Genomic DNA, 25502 nt, shown 5'->3' with positions numbered 1-25502 from the left:
TGGTTAGACATACCGCATAACTCAGCAAACGGTAGCAAGCGGCAAGCGGAACAGGTACAAATACATATACTGGATTACACAATGCATTTTGGGGGACAAAGAAAAGCGAAGAATATTAATCAAACTTCAGCATTATCCTGTAACATAAAACGCTTCATGCCCGCAGAAAAAGTTGTGTGCGGCTTTTTCATCTGCCGGTATAGCATTCCAAATAAGAGCACCATGAAATTCTATTAGCCGCCAACCGTATGCATTTTTAGCAACCGGTAAATTAAAGCAATTATTCGTCGCAGCTCTTGTACTGAGCGCCGCTAACTTAAAAGTGCTTAGTGGTAGAGGGTCGCCATGTTTTATTATTCTGTTTATTATATACGGAACGCTTATTACGTGAACAGAGTGCAGCGGAACTACGCGCATGTGTTTGAACAGCAGATTACTGGTATCAGTCCTATCGGAAAATGTAATAATTCTTATTGCCCTATTTTGTAAGCGGCTGAGAGGTTTCAGATATTTTTGTATGTGCTACCAGATGATTCTATACAGTAGCTTGGATGGCTATGCACAAATGCCAAATACGGGTACGCAAGGTGGTTGCGTTGAAACATTAACGGGCTTTTAGTAACGTGTGGCAGCCATACGCCACCTTCGCGCATGTCGTATCTATATGAGATTTCCAGTTCATATCTGAGTCAAACGTGACACCTAAATATTTAAATGTGGTTACTCTCTGCAGCAGCGTAGACGCTAACTGTAAATTAAGGCTACAAATCTCAGGCTGTATCTTACTGGAGTGGAAGACCACATATTTAGTTTTGTCTGTATTAATATTGAAGCTCTTCATTGATTTCCGATTCGATCTGATTTAGGCTGTCTCCAACAAAAATTAGTGCCGTGTCGCCCGCATCCATTAGGGCTTCCGGGTACAGGAACATAGAGGGAAAGTCATTCACGTAGAGTTAAAAAATACTAGGTCCAATAACTGAGCCCTGTGGTACCCTTGCGACCACTGACTCAGTAGAGGACGCAATACCATCTGTCACTACTCATTGCTGTCGGTCGGAAAGGTAGCATTTAAGAAGCTTATGGATTCTGCCTCTAAAGCCATAATCATACAGCTTAGCTAACATCATGTTGTGGTTGATTGATTCAAATGCCTTCGTTATGTCTAAGAGAACTACGACGGCTAGCTTGTTATTGTTTAGGGCCTTATTAACTTGTTGGCTTAATACCAGAACCGTAGAAGACGTGGATCTGTGCGACCGGAAACCACGCTGGTTTCGGCACATTATACTGTGTTTGGAAGCGAATGATTTAATTTGCGCTGAGAGTATCTTTTAAAATATCGTATTAATATATTGGAGTGTAGCTCGAGGGACGGGAGTGGTCACCATATTTGTATATAGGGACGACTTCGCCCAACTTAAGTTCATTTGGGTACGTACCACAGCTTTGCCAGTGGCGAAACATATGCAACTGGTGGACTGCCAAAATGTCAATATTATTTTTTATCAATTTAACTGTAATAGTGTCAAGCCCGGCCGCTTTACTACCATATAAATTCTTCACCGCTGACAAGAGGTGTGGCAGTTCTATTTAGAAACGTTTAATCCTTACCCACCACTTAGAAACGTTTAATCCTTTGTTATCTATGGACCCTATCCATTTCCTGTTCAGTTGCTAGCTCTTGTGCAATGCTCTTTTGTGTGCTGTGTCTATTCTGTCCATCCGCGGGGGCCACACCCAAAACACATTCTTCGTTCATGCCTGTATGGATCCCTCCGAACCAGTCTCCCCACCCACTAAATACCTTATTGTATACTTTTCCTTTCCTTTTGAAACCGCGATTGTCTAGTCTTCTGCACTTGCAGCCCATGCCAGGTACGTTGCCCCGTCGTGGAACAACCTTGACAGCTGCCTTGTAAATACGACCCCTTCCCCTCTCTCTCCCTCTCTCCTTTCTCTCTTTTTTGTTGTTGTTTATGTTGTAACATAAGCTTAGCCTGACTGCATGCATACTCTCCGTTTTACAAACATCTTCCGATCCTTCTCACAGTTTTCTGCAAATCTATATAAGAAATGTGTTCCAAATGTTTGTGACAGCAAAATCATTTAACTGTACTCTGATGAAGGCAAGTCCCGTTGCCGCTACGTAAGTAAACGTTCTTTGTTATTGTTCTTCCTGTGTATCTCACTCTTTACTTATACTATTTCTGCGAGCTTTGGGAGTTTTATCTTTCTCTAAAATTATATATATATATATATATATATATATATATATATATATATATATATGTGTGTGTGTGTGTTTGTGTGTGTGTGTGTGTGTGTGTGTGTGTGTGTGTGTGTGTGTGTGTGTGTGTGTGTGTGTGTGTGTGTGTGTGTGTGTGTGTGTGTGTGTGTGTGTGTGTGTGTGTGTGTGTGTGTGTGTGTGTGTGTGTGTGTGTGTGTGTGTGTGTGTGTGTGTGTGTGTGTGTGTGTGTGTGTGTGTGTGTGTGTGTGTGTGTGTGTGTGTGTGTGTGTGTGTGTGTGTGTGTGTGTGTGTGTGTGTGTGTGTGTGTGTGTGTGTGTAAAAAGTGGGAAATGAGGGGCTCGTTGAATGCAGACAGAAATAAGGGTAAGCAGTCAAGAAAGCCTAGGAAGCCAAACGGGAAAATGCGGTAGGTCAGATATATATTTCTGAAAGAAAAAAAGAAAGTGTAGAAAAAATGCCCGCCGGGTGGGATCCGAACCCACGTCCTCCAGAATACTTTTTCTTTATTTCACAATATATATCTGACCTACCGTATTTTCCCCTTCGGCACCCTAGAATTGATTCCCTGGTGGCGTGTATTTAGGAATATGATTTGGATGTCCTTCTGACGCAGAAATGCACTAATACTGTTCGGTTTCGTGACTCATGGAGGGTCTGCTGCACACACTCACGTGTGAGGGGGGGGGACACGACGAGTGGTGAGCGTGAGCTCGAGTGAGTGCGAGTGGTGACGGCGAATGGTGAGCGTGAGGGAGTGCTGGGGTGACGGCGAGCGGTGAGCGTGAGCACAAGGGTGTCTAGTGGTAACGACGAGCAGTGAGTGTGAGCGTAAGTGGGTGCGAGAGGGGGAGGGCGCGTAGTGAGTATAAGTGCGTGGGAGTGCGAGTGCTAAGGGCGACTGGGGAGCGTGTGAGTGAGGGCGTGAGGAAAAATGTGTTTCGGTGTGAATATGAGTGAGTGAGGGGCGCCAAATTTTGCCGCGGTATGTCCCACATGACGCAGCGTTTGGTGCCAGCTTAAAGTCTGCTGATTTCCCCTTTCCCCATCCCCTCAACCTCCCCCCCCCCCCCCCCCGTTAATAGAAAGAATTCGCGAGCGCAAGCCTTGCGAATGGTGTGAAAATCTCGCATCCCTCCACGTTGTTACCGCACACCTACAGGCCTCAACCACATTTATCCCGGTGCGTAGATGGCGGGGAACTATTGCCCAGGGTCCATGTACCCAATATTGCAACACTGGTCACGTGATGTCAGGGCAAATCATCCTTTAAAAGGAAGTGGCTGCCTTATGACCTCATTCCTGCTTTTTGCTCCGTTCTTCGTCAAGCAGTAGCACCGCAAACTAGGGCGTGCGTGCTTGCGTGCGCCCGCATATAAGGTGTCGTTACCAAATCACTTCATTACTTCTAGACAAAGTGCGGAATGACCCCCCGCAGTCCAATCTTGACTTCCTAAGAATAACAATTCTCGCAGGCTACACGTCTGAGCGAACCTTCTCCACTGAGTGCGCAAGGCAACCGACGACAAGAAGCGCGAGGAAGTCGTCATCGTCTTAAGCACTGTGACAAAACAGCCGAGGAAGCACCAAGTGAAAGCACTGCACAACCACTGTGATGGGCGCACTGCAACGCCAGTATACACCGCGAAGCACAGAGGACGGCCCGTGTTTCCCATCACGGGGCCGTCACTGCACCGGCGGTAGCCTTGTCCACGACGTAGCGCCCGTCACACGCAACTACGGCTGCGAGCCAACGGGTTTCGAAAAAAGAGGGGACAGAGTAGATCCCTGCGGAACGCCACGGGAGTTCCGGCTAATCGGTGCTCGCGGGGCATGTGAGCCAAGCGAACGGCCGGCCATAAAGCCCCGTTTCCCATCCGAACCTCACACAGGCTGCGTGCATACACATCCAGCTGCGCTCAAACGTGTACGCGCGGTGTGGCGTCCTAGACGTCTGTGCGGAGATGGACGCTGAGAAGCACCGCTGCGTTCGCGGTATGTGCGTACGTTCTGTGTGCGTGTGCGACTACGTAAGACGAGGAGGGGACACGCGCGTAAGGGCGCGTGTTTCTTTCACTTCTCCGTGGCCGGAAAGCGACAGGGCGCTTGCGTGAGACTTGTGTGTTTTTGTCGAGAGGGCAGGAGGGCAGCTGTCTGCGGCGGCATGTACGAGTGCAACGTTTATCTTGCTCTTCCAGTATTACGTACGCAAAGACTCGACCTTTTTTTGCAATTTGGCTTAAGTAAAGTGCGCTGGCGAAGAACGGTCGCAAATACACACGTCGCTGAAGAAGGCCCGCGGCTGGCTTCTTTACACGCTCTTTGCTGACTAGAAGCCAGCCAGATAGCGGAGGGCTTCTAGACGTTCCCTTGCAGTGCGGAGTTGAGGTGTCACGATCCTTAGAGGTCGATTCGCGGCATGGAACTCTTAGGAATTGGGAAGTTTGGTCGCTGACTGGTTGAGCATCCTCATATACGAAAGACATTGTGGCAGCTCGGAAGGATGTAGGACGATTAAGGACTAAGGCTGGGGTGATATGGGTGCAGAGCGCGAGATAACCCTCTACGTCAAACGTCTCTACAGCCACGTCTCGGGGGCCGCATTCAAGACTGACTTTTTTTATAACACTTCAATAAATACAGTCAGTCCTTCGAGGCAGTATTTCCAAAGTGTACCAAAACTGTTTTGAAATACAGCCACGAGATTGTGGCGCCCTTGCCACCGTCCCACACTCCATGTGGTCCTGTCCTAAAGACCCCTATCTTCCATTATCTCTTGCGAGCTGTGTGAAGGGCGATTGAGCAGCTCGGACCTAGAGGTCCAAACCTCTAGATGGTATAGCCTGCTGTGAACGCCGCCGCGAGACTAACACTGGCGGCTACCCCTCCATTCTAAACAAGCTCCATTTTAATAAAGTTTCTGTCTCCTCCCCCCTCTCTCTGTTCCTCTCTCTTTTTAATTCCAAATTTTCTAACCAGCATCGGCCCTGCAGAACAATCAACAACCCGCAGTAGTTCGCGTATTTTGTGGCTCCGAATTTTGAGCGTGATAGCTTGAAAGTGTCTTGCTTCGAACAGGCGTGTTTATTTGTAAATTTCTCTAGTGCATTTAAGCGTGCGAAAATATGATGTGCTTGCAGAAATGGTTTGTACTGTCTTGCCACGTTTGAAAACCAAATAAATAATCGGTTTGTTTCGGATTGGCCATTACGTCATTCCATGCGGTGTTGTAAGTTATAACCTTTATCTACCGGATGCGCGAGTAACCCTCGGTGTTTTTCATCATCTACGGCGATTACATTAGGGTGCCTTGAAGAACGCGAAAACGTCGTAAAGTTAACGCCTGTTATTACAAAATCACTTTATTCGAATTGTTTTATTCGGAGCTTTTCACGGCCCCACATACATTGGAGAGAAAAAAATGTATGCCGCTTTTAGCGAAGTACCGCTAATAACGAAGTCGGTTTTGTGTTTCGGAGAATGTTTTCCGGTTAACCTCGAAAACAAAATGTTGCGCAAAAAGAACATTTTGAGGGGTAGGGGGTTAGTAAATTGATTGATTGATTGATTGATTGATTGATTGATTGATTGATTGATTGATTGATTGATTGATTGATTGATTGATTGATTGATTGATTGATTGATTGATTGATTGATTGATTTAACGCGCTGACGTTAAATGGGCGATGAGGCGCGCCGTAGTGAAGGGCTCCGGATTAATTTTGACCACATGGGGATCTTTAACGTGTGCCGAAACCTCGAACACACAAGAGTTTCCGCTTTTTGCCCCCGTCAGAAAAGCGGCCGCCGCGGCCAGTAATCGAACCCGCGTCCTCGGTTTGTAAAATGTGATTTACAGTAGGAGTTTCAGGTTTATACTTTGATCACGTGTGGTTTAATTACGTGTACTTTAAATAAGTGTGTTCGCTCTATTTTGAGATGTTATTGGAAGGGCGTAGATATGATAACCCTTTTCAGTGAATCAGGTAATTAGGCATGACAGAAAATTCAAACTTGCAGACAATTTTCGGCACGCCCTGAGTGGTTTGTTAGCAGAGTTTAGTATTTTGCCGTCAATTGTGGGTTCTTGGGAAAAAACATTGATTCAATCGCTTCGGAACGTTCACATTACGCATGTTTTAATTGCGATGGTTTTGGAGACCTTAATGCTGCATTGAGAAATTGGAATGGAATGGAGGTATACTATAGAAGTACGGCAACTTAGTCCAGTTGGGGTATGTTAATGGTGTAAAGAAACAGCACAAAATACACAATGGCGACAGCAGGAGCAATGGCGGCCCAGCGCTGTGCCAGTGTTCCTTCTTCCATTGTTCTTGTTTGTTTTGCACCTATTTGTACACCATGGGATATTGATTTTGATTGGTTATGAGGTTTAACGCGCCCACGCTGCACAGGAAATGAGGTGCGCTGTATTGGATGGCTCCGGATTAATTCTGACCAGCTGAAGGTATCTGTAACGTGCGCCGAAAGCTCAAACACACGTGCTTTTTTGCATTTCTTCTCCACCAGAAAAGAGGCCGCCGCGGCCGGGTCCTTCGGCTCAGCAGCACAACGCCTTAGCCACTGAGCCACCGCGGGGGGTTCAGAGATGTCAGCTATTGCCCTGTTTGGGGAACAATTCATCCAGTCTTTCCAAACAACTAGGTGTGGTGAAGGTAAAATGTTCAGGGAATCTGTGGCCCTTTATGGGTCGTGTGGTCTCAGGGATTTCGATTTTCGAATAAAAATGCGAATACAAGCATGTTTTAAGGTGCCTCACGAGAGAACAAAATGCTGACAAGTGTTTAAACTTGGAAAAAATAGGAGATATGCCGGAGATGATGTGCGGGCAGACTTTCAAAGTCGTAGGTTAAGGAACCGTTTCGGGGAAAACCACTAAATGTGCTCTTTGGACCCATTTAGGACGCATATGATGCTTGCCCTCTACACCAAATGCACCACAGAGAGAAAATGTGCACGGGATTTGCGTGCAAATTGTCGCATATGAGCGGGCAAAGCTTAAAATTATGGCGCCTAATTGTGGCGTTTGGTAAAAGACGCCTTTAAAAGTCCAGCAAAGCGCTTGACCCATGTTTTGCGGAGCCCACCGACTGCTTTCCCGGTGTCGTCGAAGAACTCGAAGTGGCACCAAGCTTCGATTTGTAGGGGACGGTGATCATGTTGCGGGTTATATGTACGACCATAGTTTAAAGTGTGTATATGTTAATGTAGGCCTTAAGGGTTTCCAGGGTGTCCGGGCGTAATTAAATGTGGAACTGCGTTCACAGTTGGTGCCTGGAGCACACTGCCCTCGGCGGGAAGGTAAGGCTTCAACAAATTCGGCATCGTGTTTGCAAAGCACCTAAAGGTGCTTGGAGGAGTTGCCATTTGCAAGTGATATGTTAGGGCTAGTCGCATTAGCATTGCCGCTGAATATTTATTTTATTTTATTTATAATACCTCAAGGGCCCCAGTCAAGGGGTGTTGCATGAGGGGGTAGACAGTTCACAAACAGATGATTTGTTCGATGGCTTCTTTGAAATGGGCGATGCTGGAGTGGTGCACGATGTCAGCAGGAAGATCGTTCGATTCTATTGATGGTTACACAAAAAATGAAGCGTGATGGGCAGTGATACGCGCACGGGGTGGATAAACCGCTTTAGAATGGCTAATACGGCATGAAAGACGATGAGCTGGAACGATAACATGGTTTAGGTGCAATGCATGATAAAATTTATGAAACAAACACAGTCATGAAATTTTGCGGCGTGAAGCTAAGTTAACCATGTTAGCTTGAGATTTTAGTTCGGTGACGCTACTGTGATAGGAGTAGTCTGAATAAATGAATCTGGCTGCGCGAGTTTGGATGGATTCAAGTGTTTGAATAAGAGTGATTTGATGGGGATTCCAGATGGCACATGCGTATGCTAGCTTCGGGCGAACTAGTGTTAGATAGGTTAAATGTTTAACAGAAGGTGGGGCTAGACGTAAGTTTCTTCGGAGATAGCCAAGAACACGGTTTGCGTCATTAGTGATGTTCATTCTGTGGGATGACCAGGTCAGATCTGAAGTTAGAGTGATAGCGAGGTATTTACATGAATTAGCTGCTGTAATTTCAGAATTAAACAGGAAGTATTTATTGGAGGAATAAGATTGTCGGCGATGGAAAGAAATGACACAAGTTTTCTTTATGTTAAGGGACATCAGCCATTTTTCGCACCATGATTGAATCAAAGAAAGATCAGACTGTAGGATGACAATGTCGCTTGCATTGTGAACAGGACGATAAATGACACAGTCGTCTGCGAATAGACGAATGTTAGAAGCTAAGTTATTGGGAGGTCGTTAATATACATTAGGAATAGTAGAGGACCAAGGACAGTGCCTTGAGGTACGCTGGAGGTTACAGCGGATAAGAAGGAGCGATGGTTGTTAGCACAAACGAACTGCTTACGGTTATTCAAGAAGTCACATATCCAATTAAAAACAAGACAATTAAGGTTAAGACGTGCAAGCTTCAAAAATAATCTATTATGGGGAACTTTGTCAAAGGCTTTTTCGAAATCAATAAAAATGGCGTCTACAGGTATGTTAATATCCAGGCTAGAACTCAGGTCGTTAACGAACAGGGCGAGTTGAGTGCCACATGAAAGTCCTTTTTGAAAACCGTGTTGGTTAGGGTGAAAGAAATGCAATGAACGTAAAAAATGTACTATGTTGGAATAAATTATGTGTTCCAATTACTTAGAGCATACACTTATGATCTAAATGGGGCGATAATTGCTCGGTGAAGATGAAAGACCTTTTTTCGGGACAGGAACAATCTTACCAAGCTTCCAGTCCTCCGGCACCACTCCGCATGAAATGAACTGCTGAAATATGTACGAAAGAATAATGCTTGTTATAGGCATAGTGTTTTTCAGTATTTTGGAATTAATGCTGTCCATTCCCACGGATGACGAAAGTTTCAATCCCTCAATAAGTTTTGCAATTCCGTATGAATCGAATGTAATACCTGGCATGACAGGATAATCAAGGAATGGGGAGTCTTGAAGCGGGCTGCAAGATTCAGGGATAAATACGGAAGAGAAGGCAGAATTTAATACTTCAGGGGTAATATGATCTGGAATAGGATCACCGTGTTCATCAAGTAATGATAATGTTTTTGTGGGGTTGGGGTTCCACGAAATACCGCAAGACTACTGGAATTTTTTTCTTACCTCTGTGCTATAAGTATCCATGCACAAAATTGGAAACCTTAGTTTGGTACTGCCACTGACATTTTGTGCCTAAACGATTCCAAGCGTTACTATGCGTGGCGTCTCGGCCAATTGACGTTTACGGAATTAAATCCTCTCCTATATTATCTCATGCTCCTGCTAATGGTATTATTATCTCATGCTCCTGCTAATGTGTATGTGTGCATGTGTGTGTGCATGTGACTGGGCATCTGTGTTCGCGCATGTGTGTCTGCGTGTGTGTGTGTGCATGTGTGTATGTGTGCGTGTATGTGTGTGTGCATGCGTGTGTGCATGTGTGCGTGTTTGTGTGCATGTGTGTGAATGTGTGTGGGGGTGTGAATACGTATGTGTGCATGCGTGTGCATGTATGTGTGGAAGCGTGTGTGTGTGCATGTGTGTGGGTCTGTGTGTGTATATGCGTGTGTGTGCATGTGTGTGTGGATGTGTGTGCGCATGTGTCTGTGTGCATGTGTGTGCATGTGTGTGGGTGTGGGAATACGTATGTGTGCATGTGTGTGCATGTGTGTGTGTGGATGCGTGTGTGTGTGCATGTGTGTGGGTCTGTGTGTGTATATGCGTGTGTGTGCATGTGTGTGTGCTTGTGTATATCCATGTGTGTGTGCATGAGTGCGTGCATGGGTGCGTGCATTGGACTCTCGTACAGGAACATCGTAGAATCGTTACATAATTTTTGTGTGTTGCATACAATAAGCATTTGCGTTAAGAGCGGGTTCCGGAGCTGAACTTCGTAGAAATCTATAAGGTGTTTGCGCGATTCCCAGCCAAATATTGCAGCCTGTGATGGCTCTGATGCTGGTGGTTCTTTAAAGAATGGTATTACCCTCGTTCAAGCGAATTATTAAAACCAAGAAAAAGTTTCATTGTCAGTGTTAACCGTGAAAAACATCTTTGCGGATCATTTAACAGTTTTTATGCTATTATACGCCGAACTAATTCGGTGCCCACTTACTGCGCATGAGCAGTGGAAAAACCGTGGACGCAGTTCCAGACACATGTTAAATGACCTCAACATAGCATCACGCAAAGAACATACAGTGCCATGATATCGATATGCCTTTAAGCACCACAGTAACTGCCAGAGATGTACTATACGATTGACTTAAAAAGTGCAATGTTATATGTCACTGGTCTTAGACCTATTGCCAGTCCTTGGTCGGGCAGTAATACCGGAAAAATTGAAATAAGGTTTTCGGGGACGTACGCCATCAATGTTCGTCGAGAACTACAACGACGCTGTCTTTCCCGCCTGCCGAACAAAATGGCCCTGACTGCACGCGCGTCTCCAACCACACTTTCTCCCTTTTCCTCTTCCTACTCTTCTACCCCCTGGATTGCACTGCCCCAGTGCAAGATAGCAAATTGGGCACTTCTCCTTGTTAACCCCCAGCCGTTCTCTTTCGCCTTTGACACACTCCTATGCCTGCAGTGAAGCGGCTGCCGTAAGGACACACCTCACAGATTAGCGAGCCGAACTGTCTCGAGTGCGTCGTCAAACCCAAAGATGCATCAGCCACGTCTCCTGTCGCAATATCCGGGCGCAAATAATAGCTCCCTGATCCTCAAGCGAGGATACGACACATTCCTCGTTCATGACAGGCAATACTGCCGAACCAGACGCTGGAAAAAAAGCGCTCTTCCTTCTGAAAGAGCGGTAATACGACACTAAAACAAGGTACTGGTCTAGTTTGGATGTCAAAACTCTGCGAGTGACGAGTAACTAGGCCCACGAGCCGGCGGCCCTATTTTCACCCAAAATAGAGACTCCGCACAAATGTTGCCAATGCGTAAGGAAAATCCGCGCGGACACGACGTCCCTGATGCGCGCTCGGGGAAGCATCAACGGTCGTCGGACGTCCGTCCGCTCCACGCCGGCGGGACAAGAAGGCGCTCGCCGTGAGCCTGCTTGTCTTGGCAGCCGGTACACTTACGCGTCCGGTCGACGTGGAAAGGGAACGGCGGCGCGAGCATGCCAGGGCCCCGGCAGAAGCGCCGCTTTGGAAGGCAGAGGTCAAAGGTCGCAGCCCCATCTCAGTCTCGACCCAGATTTCCGAGGAGCCATTGTGTATGTGTCGTCATTGCTCGCTCACTTTCCTCTCAACGCCCCCCTCTCTCTCCCCTCGCCCTCTTTTGTCTTGTCAGCCCTTTTGCTTTGTGCTTAGCATACACCACCGCTGAGTTCTCCCATGTCCGTCGCCTCTTCCTCCTACTGCGCTGGAAGATCAGCAGACGCCAATGCCTGCCCGTTTCGGATTTTGTCGCCTCCGAAAGACTGCGGTCCTCAGTGCTCAACTCTAAAACCGAAGCCAGGTTCCGACGAAACGAGATTCTTTATCAGTTGGTGTTGGTTAAGCTCACTCCTTGGAGCCTTGTAAGAAGGCAGATAAGATTCCTGGGAAGGGACACGAGTATCGGATGAACCTGCGCCTGTTAAGAGGTCGGAGGTAGGCGACAAAATTTGCCCTGCGGGACGACCAACGTCAGCTATAGCACCGCTCTATTATATGCAAAAGGCTCTCGCGCTGTTTAGTTGAGACTGCGATGCCATAACCGTTGATTTCGAGACGCGCGGCGTATACGACTTGACGGCCCAGTCGAGGTCTGGAATAGTTTGCGACGACCTTCCTCCTGCGCCAGAGGAAGTGAGCCGCTAGATACAGCGTCGTCGTCGGGGAGAGGGGGGCGTATACGTACAGTTGATGCCGTTTTAGTAGCGCACGGTACCTACACGTGTAGTGTGCATACTCGCGCGTACGTACCGAAAGCTAGACGGGTATCGCGCCTGACCGGTGCGCTTGTCGTTGTTAGCCTGCCCACTTGCGTCAGAAAACACAGTCATCGTCATGAACTCCAACCGATTAACATGGAGATGCCCTTAACATGGAGATGCCCGCTCCTGGCTAAAACGTTGATGCCGAGTGATGACCAAGATGGGGATCGTAAGAGGCAGGATCGGTAACCCTCACTAACCCGGATGTAGCGCTAAGAGAGGAAGTGAGATGCTTCTCTTCGCAAGAGAGAATCACGAATGAATAGAGAGATCAGATTAGAACACGTCCCTCTCCTTCTCCCTCCGTGGGCTCACTAAATTATGAATTTGTTCATTTGTGTTTACTAATGTACAAAGATTTGGGAGGAAAGGGTGAACTCAGGAAGCACTCGATAGACGTGGCTGGGGACCCATGGGAGAGGCCTTCGTCCTGCAGTGGGCACGATGACGATGATAATGATGGTGATGAATGTACCTGTCATTATGTTTGTTGTCCTTGCCGTACACGAACGAAAACACAGAGAAACAAGACGTTAGATATAATTGGTGTGAGGCAAAGTTAATCAATAAATGGCTCAACCGCGTATGTTTAGTGCTCTCTTCATGTTCGCGTTGTAAATATTTCAGCTTCTGACATAAAGCTTTTGCCCCGAGTGCAAGAAATTGAGCAAAAACCAAACAGAAAAAAACTTGGCAGGACTGCACACTCGGCTGCGGGTTTCATCGGCAGCTATAGTAATTGATTAAAATTATTGAGCTATTCGAATTTCCGGACTGATTGGATAATTTATTGATTAAAAGTTGTTTGAAACCATTGATTGTGTCCGCTGTCTTATGATGTCCTTCTCTTTCCTGTGACATGTCATTGCTGTTTATAGTATTTCAGCAATTAAATGTGTTAATTTTGCAAATTATGTCTTCTGGCGCAAATATAGGTGTTAGCAGTTGGCACCCCTTCACGATTTTTTATAGGCGAAGCTCCTTAGGGCTCGGCCTGTTGGCGTCTCATGTCGTCGTCGTAACCATCGTCCCATGTAGTCACGGCAATCAAACACCGGGACACTCGTTTACGCCACGCGCTGGCACGCTTCGTAACGCGTACTAAAAAAACACCGGGGCTCTCGTTTAGGCCTTGCGCTAGAACGCTTCGTGCTTCAAAGACGAGAGACTTTTAAAGCGAAGCTGTATACCTCTACTCCCTAACGGGGTCATCTCCGTTGGCGAAAACACCAAGGCGCCAAGAATACACTTATGCACTGCAGGCTTCGCCCCTCCCAAGGTTTCCCGTTAGTGGAGATGGCCCGCGATTTCAATTTTTCCTTCGTAACGTGCGTAAGGAGGGAAAAATGGGAAAAATTGTAAGCCGTCTTAAGCGAAGTTCAAATGTCTGGGGTTTCGTGTATTTCTCCTGTCTCCAGACAAAACCTCCCCGGGCTCGACATGTTTTTGAAGCGCCATTGGTTGGAATATGAACGCCCCGTTGTGTGGGCTATTAGCACGCAGTCACCACCCAAGTCACACGCCGTTCAAAACATGATTTGAACCTTAAAATTCTGCGCTTCATCGCATGGACATGCATCTTGAGTAGATTAGTTATCAATGGGCGCCATTTTCAAAATTGGAAGACTGAAAATAAAACCGTGCGTGTGTGTAATGATGACGACCGTCAACGCGCGATGGAAATAAAATTTCCTGGTACCTTTCACCCAAATTCTATGTCACCTGTATACGGTGTGCTAAAACGTTTTGCTCGTCATTCTCCTTCACAGAATGGAATGATCATGCTCTCTTTCCGCCGTTTTGTTTTTGAAATGGGATAATAGTAGAAGTTGGAACGGTTGAAAAGATCATTCATTATAAACCACATGTCAGAGCGCAGCGATTAGTAGTAATAGCGCCGCCCTTAAAACAGAAAATTACCCAGTCACTAGGAATGGTTGCCGTATCCCCGCTTCCTTTTAAATCTTTCTTGCTTTAAGATCTTTTCCACGGGTCTATGCCATGTTTCGCATGGCCGACGACTTTGATGAGTGACCGCGCGGGCAATGTAGCACACAACGGGACGTTAGTCTTTCTAACAGAAGGCTATTCGAAGTGCTGAGACCGTGAATTAGACCCTAGCAAGATATACCACGTTACTTGTAAGTTGTAAGACGCCGGCCAAAACGTCATTTTAAGAGCCCTTCAAGAAGGCGACACAAAACACAGCTCTGGAGACTAAAAAACCCGTCCTCCGTGATTTTGCCGACGGACACGATATGTGGAAACAGAGACATTAACAACTTCGATGTAAAAGAAATAGCTTATCTGATGATCGACTGAAAGGATAGGTTTAGAAATAATATGTAACGCTCATGTTCATTGCAGAGTTATTTTTTTCGTTTTCGAGCATGCTTTCGGCAGTTGCGACCATCTGTATATGTTGTATCGTTTCCCTAGGAAAAACTTTAGTTAAGATTCAGTTTGAGATTGTTAGCGTTCTTCCCTTGAGTGTTTCCGTTTTGTTTTGCGCTGTAATCACCATGAATACTTACCAAGAATCCGAGCTCACCACACTGCCGCTACAGAGCTCTTGTCTGGTCAGACGGTTGTTCTACGGAAGCGAGGGAATTTTTGAGAAGAGAGATCATTATAGCCATACATGTAGACACCTTTTTTCAATAAAGTCAGCGCAGTTGGTTGTCTGCGCGTGTCAGCACAGTTCCGCTCGTACAGGGGGCATTACCGCATGAATAGATTAGCCGCACATACATACATACATACATACATACATACATACATACATACATACATACACGCATACATACACGCATACATACATACATACATACAAGGAACTTGCATACATACATACATACATACATACATACATACATACATACATACATACATACATACATACATGCATGCATGCATGCATGCATGCATGCATCCACGCATACATACATACATACATACATACATACATACATACATACATGCATGCATGCATACATACATTCATGCATAGATACATGTATACATGCATACATACATACATACATGCATGCATGCATGCATGCATGCATGCATACATACATTCATGCATACATACATGCATAGATGCATACATACATACATACATACATACATACATACATACATACATACATACATACATACATACATACATACATACATACATACGTACATACATACCTGCATGCATGCATGCATGCATACATACATACATGCATGCATGCATGCATACATACATACATACATGCATACATACATGCATACATTCATACATACATACATGCGTACATAAGCACATACACACATACATGCACGCATGCATATAAACTTACGCACATGCATGCATACATAAATGCGTACATACGTACATACATACATACGTACATCATCATCATCATCAGCCTGCTGTGGTCCAATGCAGGACGAATGCCTCTGCCATTGACCTCCAACTGCTCCTCTCCTGCGCTGCTTGAGTCCACACTTTACCCCCCACATTTTACCCCTCCATCGTGCTGTTGGCCTTCCCCTTCTTCTAGTCCCGTCCCTTGGTATCCACTGCGTTATCTTGGTGCCACACCAGTTGTTCTTTCGCCTAACGGCGTGCCCAGCCCAAACCTTTTTTTTTCTTTATTTCAGCTATGATACCCCACACTTTCTATGCGTTCAGGCATCCACATCAATGCCAGTGGCAAGTACCGGCCCTCTTAGGAAAAGAACGTAGGTGACAGCAACAACGAAATAACGCAACCGTTGCTAAAGAACGCGCCAGCAACTGTTTTGCTCGAAATGGCAAAAACGCCGGGTGTCACTGAAACAACCTCACACACGCTCGCAACGATGGATTGCGGCTATTATTTTTATCCCCGTTGTCATTACTATCATTATTATTATTATCACGACCGAGAACCAACGGGGAAGGCGTCCGCAATTTATTTTAACGCCGCACCCGAGAGTTCACCCGCTCCGCGTAACTGAAGGGTTAAGTGGTGGGCCCGCGAAAGAAGGGCTCGCCAATGTGGACAGAACCCTTATAGCCTCGTCCCCAGCGCGCGACCTCCGGCGTCGGCGGGCACGGGGGCACACGGCCACGGCAGCACGCTTCCTCGAGGCTACTTCCGAAGGCGGCTCCTGTCATTTCTCGTCGCCTCGACCTTCCTGGAGCGAAAAAAGGAAGCCGGCATGCTCGACCAGACAACAGGCTCCAAATGGCCGCCGCCGTCTCCACCGCTTATGGCGGCATTCACCGTCATATCGCGTCCCCGTCGCGTCGTCCACGCTTCCCCCTTGAAGTTTCGAGCGAGAGTATGCGAGAGGACAATCCGCGGCTTTGAGAGTAAAGGCGGCGACAAACGGTGCCCCTTCTTCTCCGGCTGCCTCGTTTTGGTGACGGCAGCGCGGGCGCCCTGTTTAAATATAGGCGCAACCTGTCGCCTCCAACGGCATACCGCCGAGGGTGACGGTGGGTCGTTAAGGCGAGCTTCTAAGCGACGGCCTCGCCCGCTTTCGTTGATTGATTTCGGGGAGGCTTCAGGGAACCATACGTCGTGAAAGATGAAGAGGGTACAGAGGGTGAAGTAAAATACGTTAATGAATCCGTAGTAAGAAACGCTAACGGTCGCAACGTCCACCCGGAAAGCTGATGTTCCAAGCATCGTTTTTATTACTTTTATTACTTTAACTGTGGACGAGCAGAGATGGAGTGGATAGGCATAAGACTGACTTGCCTTTTGCGGGGACAGATAATTCGAGTGCACAAAGGACGTAGGGGATAAAAGAGTTTGCTCGTAGTTATGCTTGTAAAACACGCGGGGGCGGAATTCCAAGAGATTGGATGTGGTCCGCGGCTGTGCGAGCCATCGGTAACAATGTCGCCGTCTTTTATAAGCAGTCGCGGACGCCAGCAAGAGGTCTATACAAATGTCGATTTTAAAGTTTCATTTATCCAGACATTCCGGTGCCAGGCAATACGTCTAGAGAATCTAGATAAGTTACTTTATTTAACGACTATATTGCACTCAGCGTCACAGAGTATGGCAATTAGTCGGCATTTTTTCATGGCGTCTGGGATCTGAGGATTATTCCAACTTGTTTTCTACGGGAAGGCATTTTGCTTTTCAAACTTCCCGCGGATCATGACCACCTGGGAGGAAGAAAAGCTGCGTTATTTGATTCATAAAGTTTCTTACATAACATCCAGGAAGAAATATGGCCTTGCGATGGTCCAGCACGATGGGAACGATTGGTAGCGATGAATTCAGTGGCCCTTGAGCCCTACGAAGGATGGCATTGATGGAATTCTTCGGTTTCCAAGGTACATCCACTTTGTCTTCAACGGCAGCGGTTAGAGGTCTTTGACAGTCCTACGCCCTGTATGCACACAGATATGCTGATATGCCATGCTTGTGCAAGAACACGCTATTGTTCGCTGCTAATCTTCCCTTGAGCCGTTCTACACAATACGGGACTATGGCACGACCACAGTAAAAAAAGTTCTACGTCAAATCCTTCGTTCAGTGAATCTATATAACGGTGAGAAATTCGTACGCATACTGCTCAAAAAACAGAAGCGAGATGCCAATGCTGACAGGCGCCTGTGGTTAGTGCGACGTCAGCGCGTCTGTGGATCAGGATTTCGACTCACGCTGAAACTGGCAGCCAAACGTCGCCAATCGCAGAAACGTGCCATCTGCGCTCCGATGTCGCCTCTGGATTGCGCGAACGACGACGACCGGGACCGTTATGACGGTGTACAATTGGTTTCTCAACTGGCCTCGGTAAAATACCATGACAGGTGACGGGTGCATGCACACGCATGGAGACAGACGTATGTTCTTTCTGCACCCGCTCCAACCTGACATGAATAGTTGGGGAAAGGGATTGAGTATCCGTTCGTTTACTGCACTGGACGTTCCATCAGTTTCTCCAACATTGTGTCCATCATTATACCCATTGTTGATTCCACCATGAGACATTGCTGGAGACAAAGGTACCTTTTCTGACCATGGTGCATGTTCAAGAGAAGCGCATGCAATTCTTTTCCATTGATCTACCAATTACCATACGACTATCCACTCACATGGCCACCCCGCTCCCCTAACGTGAATTCAAAGCTGGATGGCCTCTGCTGTCCCTGATTGGGAGCGCGATCGCGATTCCATCCGTAGTAGTTGTTACGGCAGTGAGCAGTGGGACGGGACGTGATGACGATGTTGACGCGGCTGCTGGCAAGTGCAGTCTTCGTCAAAAGCTTCTAGGTTACGCCGAAAGATTCGGGAAACCTTAACGAGCTTCAAGTGTGGCCGAACTATTAGATCACAGAAAGAAAAGAGAGCGCTTTCGCCAACTTGGGCATAAAACATTTCAATCTCATTCGACCAAAAAGCTTTCACGTTGAATTCCTTGTGGCCTATTAATATTTGGCATGGCCCAGAAACTTTCGACAAAGAGTGCACTTTCGTACGAACAGCCCTAATTCTTCCTGGGAAGCCGGCACGTATCATGGTCTACGGCAAAACCAGCGGCAACCATCCTGGTGACGTTGCCAAGATTTTAAGGTGCGTGATGCCGTACGGAATGCTTTGAGGTTTGGTTTCGGCGCCTGTTAAGTTCGGGCTCCTCATTTAATTAATGAAAGCCGCCGGTGGCTCATATATCAGCGTTGCCTCCGCTAGTAGCTGTCATGCAGCGTTCCTTTCATGCAACCGCAGGGACGCGAAGAAGGGGGCCGCTGAGAGCATGCTTTGTGTTCCTTCCTTTTGTAAAAGACGGGGGTGCTTAGCCCGAGTACCTCTGTTGCGTTGGTATGCGGTCAGCTCGACCGGGCGGTCTCAGTGAAGGGCGGATGGGTGCACAGCGGTGAAAACAGTTCCTGCGCGGGGTTCCCTCTCGGACGGCGCGCACGCCGCTATTATGGCTTGCCGACATTGGGAAGTGGCTCGGTCGTTCGTCAAGGTTGACGAGCTGACGGGAAGCGAAAGGATGCCGTCGCTTAGTGTCTAAAAGGTGCGTGGCGTAGACTTTGAGGATTTGCGAAGGCGGAGTAGGTGCTGTTCGTTTATGGGTCATTCGCCTCGAGAATGCTCGCCTGGGTTTGGAGCAGCTCTTACCGCGAGTCACGTGGCGGGCAGCGGCGTCCCTTAGTCTCGGGAAGGGATGAACCCACGACTCCCTCATTGTGCCAGCGCGCGCGGAGACAAATGCCATGCGGCAAGGCGAGGATACTGTAGGATGCTAGCCCCGTGAAGGCCGCTCTCAGCGTTCGGCTTTGGCTTTGAGCAAGTGCCGCCCGCTTAACGTAATGATTCGACCACTCCGCGCGGTCAGTGACTTTAGGTAGCAGATATCTTGTCTTTGCATGTCGGTTGCAATAACGTACGCGGGAAACATACTAGGAGCTGCATGAGAGAGAGTGGTGGGTCATGTGACTGCAGGTGGGGACATGTGTGGGACTGGTTGGTTCTTGTGGCCAATCTGTGCTCCATATGAACCATGTTGAAAAGGGTTTTCGCTCTTTCTTGAACGCCCCCTTCGGAGGCGTTGTTTTTGGGATCAAAATCAGAGTGTGGGGTTTGGTCCAGGGTCGGTCGGTCGGTCGAGAGGCATCTAGTTCAGTATAGATCACGGCCGAACAGGATGCTGCGGGCAGAGTGACCATGTATCCGTCATTCTATCCTCATGTAAATACTTGGAGTAATGTAAATAGTGTAAATAAACCTAAGAACCAGCAAGAAAAGCAATCCTCATCCCTCACCAGCTTCAAGCATCGGACGTCGGTAATCGGAGCGAGTCGAGATCGTCCTCTCGGCTCGAGCATCAAAAGAACCTCACTATTTCGTCTTCATCATTCACCAAGAAGATAGAGAGGCGAAATCTAACTGCGCCCAACGCGGTAACCCGTTCGGCAGGGCCGCAGCCAGTGATGTTGCGTACCTGGGAGAAAAATTCCCATATCTAGGTTCAGAAATTCGCTATTTTTATGATATATTCCACGTAGGTTTCTCCAAGATTCCCTGCAAATTTCCGTGCGTTCTCTTTTTGCTGCAGGTTGATCATTACGTGGTTTCCTGATCGGTTTCGGGCCTTAGCCAGCGCCACTTATGTCTACATTACGTAGCCTTCCGGACGCAGACGCCGTTCAGAGAATAAGAGTTTCAGCGTGCGCTAAATTTCACTACATCTGGCGATCAGTAGCATTCGACTATGCAATTAACGCTTTGTACTACACAGCATGCTTACTACGGATATTATAGTTCTAAGCTAAAACTGCTCGTATGAATAAGAACAATACATTGTTGGGTAATTTCGGCAATTTTAGCTCAGCTCCGGAACTACTGGAGCTATATCTTGTTGACAGAACGCCGACTAAGGCGCACCCGAAATAATTCTTTGCATTTTGCCCAGGAACACATGCGAACAGGCTTCGCCCCTTCAGCCACCGCCGCTTCACGCTTTACTAGCTCGTTCTCATGGAATATTCGTCCCATATATGCTCCCTCCTGCCCTACGAACTGGATTGGAAACGGTCTTGGATGCTTCTGGCTGGCGGGAACACAACTGCGGATATTTGAGCGACGAAGTTTTAGACGGAGTGTTTAGAGAACTGTTTAGAAGAAAACTAATAAATGACGCGAGGTTCGTTTTACTGGCACTAATTTTTCTTTTTACTCCACGACTCCTAAAATTCCTCGCATCTGTTAAAGATTCCTTTTGTTTTTTTTCCTTTTGGCCAAAATTACAGCCGAAAATTTCCCGCAAAGGGGAAAATTCCAGGCTCGGAAAATCACTTGCCGCTGCACGTGGATGACAAACGGACAAAGAAGGAAGCGAGACGGACGACAACGGTAATGCAACGGCAAGACAAACAGACGTGGGGTGAAAGAAAAGAGAAAGAGAGAGCCAGTTGGTGGTGGGAGTCGCACGACACTGCATTCACGAACTGCACACTCAAGATAGACTCCCAATGCGACGGACGTGACCGGCATTCATGCATGGTTCGCCGGAGCCCGTGATGAAGGATGCCGGTCGGGACGTGAACGATGCGTTCCACGTGCTGTCTGTGCGCGTGTGAGAGCGCGTGCACTGTCGTAGAGGAAAAGGAGGAGGGTGAAATGGGCGTGACTGTCGAGAGAGAAAGTCACGGCGGCCGACCAAGACTTTCACCTGTGGCCGACCACGCACGGCCGCAGACGGGTCACGTGATTGCGCAAGGACAAACTGGCGCGGATACTGACGGCAGATGAGCAACGGCTTTATCTCGTTGAGGAGGACGGGAACGATGGGGCAGCGGACACTTACTACCGACCGTTTTTAGTGCGATAGTGCTATAAATTGCATCGTGAGCGAAAAACACGTGCAGTCTGCGAGGCCTCATGAGCGAATCAATGCCGAGCCAGCAAGAAAAAGGAGGGGGAGTCTTTCTTGTTTGCAGAAACGTACCTGGCTGCGCCACGCGTTCGGCGGAACGCGCGCGAAACCCGGGTTGAACCTGAAAATTTAGCGTCGTTTCAAGATAAATGTTAAAACTTGGGGTCGCTCACCTTATATCCCGGTTTTGTTTCAGTAACGAAATTTTCGTCAAGCTCACTCAAGCGTCGTTAGCACCGTTCAACTTTTCTCATATCTGTTCATACATGAGGAACGTGTGCTATAGAAAGCTGTACGCACTAACCTGGAACAGACTCTGTTCTGTATGAATGGCTTTGGAATCCCTGTATGCATAACCACCTTTAACTGTCACAACTATACCCTTGATAAACGACCAACAATCACGAATGAAAAGTGACCTGGTCTCGCGTCATTCTCAAGTCCACCATCTGAATCGAGCCTGATTTTAAGCGTGGGAAAAAATCCACCTCGTAAAGTTGCGTCTATCGGTGGGAAGCCCCCAGTGAAGGTCACAGAGCGGAAGAATGCCACCCGACCAAGAAAGTGCGTTGATTGGCGTTGCTGAGAGGCGTCGGAGTGAGGCGCTGCTGGCGGGAGCTTTGTTTGAAACATTCCAATCGCGTCGTCTGCTAGCTTAGCGGATGCTTGGAACGTGAAGAATGACATTGTTCCCAACTGCGCCGCTGCCCTCTACCGAGCACTGCGACTTCTTTGGACCGTGACTATCATTTAGGGCAGTGCCGGATTAGGAAACTGTGGGGCCCGGGGCTACTGCGTTCTTGGGGCCCTAATGATGGTGATTATGATTATGATGACGATGATGACGATAATGATTCCGCTTTATTATGCGAAAATTTTTGAAGCCCATGTTATGCTCACTGATCAGTTGTAAATTATACATAATTTTACGCTTTCGTGAAACTAATGTCCTGGCTTGATGTCTAGTATTATAAAATGGATTTTATCAGGCGTAAAAGTTGGTATGGTTTGATTGCCAGTTCATCACAGATTCACAATTAATCGAAGCGCCGTGTCGGCCTGCACACGCCATGGTACAGAAGAGTATTTTCTTACAAGAAGCATATTTTATTAAGCCTTTAAGGTTTTAGGTTTATTGTAAAGTTCTACACCTGCATATATGGGAGGGCTCAAAGTCTGCGCAGGCAGCTGTCACTCACAGACATCGGCCAAACAGTTAGCCGCCACGGCTGACGGGCCAAAATCCTGTAGGTTACCCGCGCAGACGAGAAAGCGCGCAGTGGTTAGAACACGCGCCGCCTTTAAAGAAGGTTGGGGGTGGGAGGGCTCAGACGTGTAGCGCAACGCAACCTTCCTGTCACAGCACGATTAGCACAAAGAGGATAAGCAGAAAAATGTCGCTTTTTGGGCTGGGGAGCGGCCCGCTTCGTGCTAGGGTTTGCGCATGGCCGTCGAACTTTCATCGGCGATGAACTCCTGCTGCGCAGCTGTGATGGTCTTGCTAGTCGGAAAGCCGTTACACAACAAAGGTTCCCCTTCGGGTTGGAGAGCGACACGTGAGCACGAGAGATGGCATCAGACAACAGTTTAATAGGGATAGAATGTATCTGCTCACCCCCGCGCTGCTGCTCCCTCGGGGCCGCGCAACAGTTCCCGCAGTCAGTAGTTCGTTGTCGATCGGTCGGGCCGTTGTTCGGTCGTAACTGGCAGTGGAAACACGCTGAAGCGTCTCGTCCCGATTCGGGGTCTACGACGGAGGTGAGCATGGGTGGACCTCTCGTTTTCGAGTCCTCAACACGTCTGCCCCGTCCACTGTTTTTGCCGCGCTTCTTCGGGGGTTCTTCTCCTCCTGCCGCCGCGCCCAAGCGGGACCAGATCTGCGGGCCGCCCTTTGGTCCGCTCCCTCCGCCGGCTCATTCCAAAGAGAAAAGCGCCCACGGGGACAAACAGCTTACCGTCCCCGAGTGGCGGCGGAGGTACGTTTTCAAGACGGCGTCGAAGGGGCCGCACGCAGGATGCATTTTTAAGTGGACACAGCTTTCGTCATCCCGAAAGGAAACAGACGTTGTTGTTGCTTTGTTTGGCGTCCACGCCTGAGCTCTTCACACCGCCTAGGCCTGCTGATTCCCCAGCTCGGAGGGAGCCGCTGTGGTCGGGCTGGCCCGGCCTCTGCGTCCACACGGAGTGACGCTTAGAGAATTACGCCACGAATGGAGTCACGTGGACATGTAGCTTCAGCAACGCTTCTTCCCAGACAGCCTGCAGAGGCTACAGCACAGAGGCGCGGGCTGAAGCCGAATGACCCCGCGAATGGCCTACACAACCTTTAAACATTTAAATAACCATTTATACGATGATCATTCAGCGATAAATATCGAGTCGATATCAATCACGCTTATGCGATTCAACTAATCCGCTTAGCTTTATTGAACGTGTTATCGCAATGAAATTCCTTGTCAAGCGCTATACATTGCCATTTCTGGCAGAAACTGTGTATGAGCCCGTGGGGCAGTGCTTAAGTTGTGTATAATTACTTATAACGTCCGTTAGGCTTAAACAATTTAGAATGTTCTTCAGACATTATTTCATTATTCGCATGCCTGACCCTTTCTTATACTGAAACGTGCGCGCGCCGAAACGTCCGCGTGCTTACATGTTCGTGAACCGAAAAGACTACCGAAACGACCTGTGCCGAAAAAGACTGGAACCGAGATCGGGGCCTTTTTTATGTGGCTTCTTAGGCCCGGTTAAGCTGTGTACCCACGACTTTTGGTCCAAGACGTCTTCTCATAAATCTGGGGAAAACAAGGAAGAGGAGTAGGAATAACTAGATTAAATTGAAGTGGTCTCGAAGGTTGTAAACCATAACGTGAGGGCCCCCCCACTCCTCTCCACCTGTCACGAATTAGTCATCTTCGGTGTGAAGGTGAGGTTGAAGCTCCTACCTTCAACTTTCAATGCGGCAGCGAGCACACTAAAGATTTTTTATATGATCGAGCGGGGCCCCTGACCGCTGCGGGCCCAGGGCTGCAGCCCCCGTAGCCCCCCCCCCCCCCCCCCTTAATCTGGCCCTGATTTAGGGTCCTAGGATTTCGATCTTCAAGCCTGATTATAAAGCACAGTTTAAGTCATGAGAATAGCCATACGACCATGTCGTCACATTGAGCCATCAGCGCATGAGAAAACGTTCAAAACACTCGGCAAGAGCTCTTCTCACGAACCGTCTCGGCGCCGCAAAACAAGTCTCGGCGTCCGTATACCATGAAAACATCCATAGCCTACACATCTGTCACGCTGTCAGCAAAGGCGGCAAGTTCAAACATCCGGCCACGCCGCGTGGGCAGGCGATGACGCCAGCGCCGGTTCCTGCCCTCCACGAAGCAAGTTCGATTTCGATGGCTCAGAAGCCCATACGGCTCGAGAGACCATTTAACAACGATCAGATGACGTGCCGTAGCGAACCTCCTCCTTCCATACAACGATGGTTCGCGCGAATACGCCACCTCAACACCTGATACATAGATTAGAATGCCCGAAAATTTTCCCCAGTGTTCTTACGCCTGTCCAGTAATCAATTAAGCGCGCGATGGTTTGAATTTTCTACACAGAGGCCGTATTTTGCGATTTTCTCTCGACGGAAGCCGTAAAAGCGTCAATAATTACTCAATGCTAAGGCTTTCCACTGATGTTGTAGGTGTTGATGCTACCTACGCTCAGCCCTTTTGGCACGGCAACCTTCGGGCGATCATCACCGCGTCGAATGGAGCAGCGGCTCACGTAACGGCTGCGTCGCAATGATCGCGCTAATGCAACTGACAGGAGGGTCGGCTCAATCGACGTCTCG

Source organism: Haemaphysalis longicornis, unplaced genomic scaffold, assembly GCF_048455015.1.
Source record: "Haemaphysalis longicornis isolate Haplotype H1 unplaced genomic scaffold, Haemaphysalis longicornis Haplotype H1 scaffold_8, whole genome shotgun sequence".
NCBI classification, from domain to species: Eukaryota; Metazoa; Arthropoda; class Arachnida; order Ixodida; family Ixodidae; genus Haemaphysalis; species Haemaphysalis longicornis.
The sequence above is the reverse complement of the archived record's forward strand: the minus strand, read 5'-3'. Positions refer to the sequence as shown.